The 2296-nt window shown below is 38.1% G+C and overlaps 1 pseudogene; it reads right to left on the reverse strand.

Annotated features, from left to right (window-relative positions):
- Positions 1-1683: 1683 nt before the first annotated feature.
- On the reverse strand, positions 1684-2134 carry LOC108770369 (uncharacterized; annotated as a pseudogene).
- Between the last annotated feature and the right edge of the window lie 162 nt (positions 2135-2296).

Consider the following 2296-nt stretch of genomic DNA (forward strand, 5'->3'; position numbering starts at 1 on the left):
AGTCACATGAAAGTAAGAATACGTCCACTATACCGCAGACGTCGCAATTATCATCGCTCACGGAACGATACGTTGGAAGAAAACGGAGAGGAACGGAGGAGAGATTGAACGCTGCGAACGTCAAATTTCTACGGTCTCTGGGATTCATCGTGAACAATGAGTCGCGATATTCTAAACATAGGGGGTGAGCCTATCTTCGACGATCGTATCGTTAAGATCGAGACTCACACTTACAACCCATACGCTAACACCACATTCGGATACAGCGATGAAATACGAATACCTATACAGCATCAGGATCTGTACACGTTACCGTGTGAGAGTTTTCTCTACGTCGAGGGAAAATTTTAAACGACAAAACGAGATGGAAACACATCCGAGGAACAACCTCCAAAATTGTCGAATAATTGCGTCGCATTCATGTTCGATGAGATTCGGTACGAGTTAGACGGTGTGGAAATCGATAGATCTAGAAACGTTGGTATTACCAGTACGATAAAAAATTTCATATCGTTAACCACTGGCAGGAGTATAACGTTAGAAAATGCAGGATGGGACGGCACGATGCAGTTATTTCGCGCACCGCTTTCCGAGAATTTCAACTTTTGCGTACCACTCAACACACTCCTAGGATTTTGTGAGGATTACAAACGCATAGTGATAAACGCGCGACACGAACTTATCCTGATACGTGCGCGTAACGATAACAATTGTGTTGTGGCGCACGAATTGACGGAACCTAAAATCACACTATTAAAGATACAATGGAGAATGCCACATGTAGTGCTGAATAATGTCAATAAATTATCACTTTTGCGAACGTTGGAAGGTGGACGATATCTCAGCGTATGTTTCCGGTCGTGGGACCTGTACGAATTTCCTCTGCTGCAAAGCACAACGAAGCATTCGTGGGCTGTTAAAACAACGTCGCAATTGGAAAAATCACGATACGTAATTTTTGCACTTCAAACCGGAAAAAGAAACGTAACGTCGAAAAATGGTTCACAATTCGACATATGTAATCTCACTAATGTGAAACTTTTTTTGAATTCTGATTTTTATCCTTACGACGATATGAATTTAGATTTCGAACACAAAAAATACGCTATACTGTACGATATGTATGTAAAATTTCAAAAGACGTACTACTGTTACAACAATCGCGATCCTATGTTATTTATCGGAGAATTTCTTGTACACGGTCCATTCGCGCGTAGTGATCGATTGTTCTCGCCAAAACGAATCGATAAAGAGCGCCACTGTAGATATTCGTATAGAATTCGAATGTATGGAAAATATTCCACTGAACACCACAGCTTATTGTCTTATTATTCACGACAGGGTGATAGAGTATAATCCATTAACTAATGTTAATCGCAAAATTGTATAATATTTTTAAGCTCTTTATTGAGTTTCATACGCTATCATATTGTATTGTAAAACACATATTACCTTAAATATATTATATATTATATCTTACAAAAAAAGTAATGATGTCATATCCCTTTCCTCTTAGATAGATAAGAGTCTCGTCTGCAAAATATTAAGGTATGAAACATGATTCATGTCATATATATAGAAAATCACGAAAAGTGATTCATTACTCTTAATAGAACGTTCGGGTACGCATCGTTTTTTACCACGTATCGTATCAATAATTATTGATTCGTCCGAAGCGTAACGTTAAATTTCCAATATACAATGGAGTCGGCGTCGCGCGTATTCCTCTATTATTCTCATCGTGCTGCAAAAGGGACAAAATGACGTGTTTTTGTTCAAGAAGCTCTTTCCAGATGTCCGGTGAAAGTGGAATCTCTTTACCGTGAGAATCTCCCAAAATGATAGTTACGTAAGAAGGGAGTTTGACATTAATCCCAATGTTCAAGTATTTGTAGCCAGTTACGGTTAACGGATATCTTCTCTCAAGAATGCGTACGATAGAACGATGTGTGATTTGATGTCTGAAAGAAAAAAATGAGTGAATGGAAAAAAAAGGACGCAAAGAAAAAAATACTTACTTATTTGATGTGTTTTCATTATTAAGATTTTCATCATCGAATGGTCTCTTCACACCTCCTTCGTTAAGATTGTTCTGTTCCATGAGATACTTTTCAATATCCGCGTTGTTGAGCATTGGCGTGTATTCTTACAGTATTATCCTCACGATCGAACACGTAGATGTTGTCGGAATGACTGTTCCTTGTATACTAATCGTTTAAAACTATTATAGTATTGATTATATATGTCCTTCCATCTTTCCCCTCTCCTCCTTCTTATTTCTCGTTGTGTTTTATGT

The sequence above is a fragment of the Trachymyrmex cornetzi genome, unplaced genomic scaffold (genome assembly GCF_001594075.2).
Source record: "Trachymyrmex cornetzi isolate Tcor2-1 unplaced genomic scaffold, Tcor1.1 scaffold1263, whole genome shotgun sequence".
Taxonomy (NCBI): domain Eukaryota; kingdom Metazoa; phylum Arthropoda; class Insecta; order Hymenoptera; family Formicidae; genus Trachymyrmex; species Trachymyrmex cornetzi.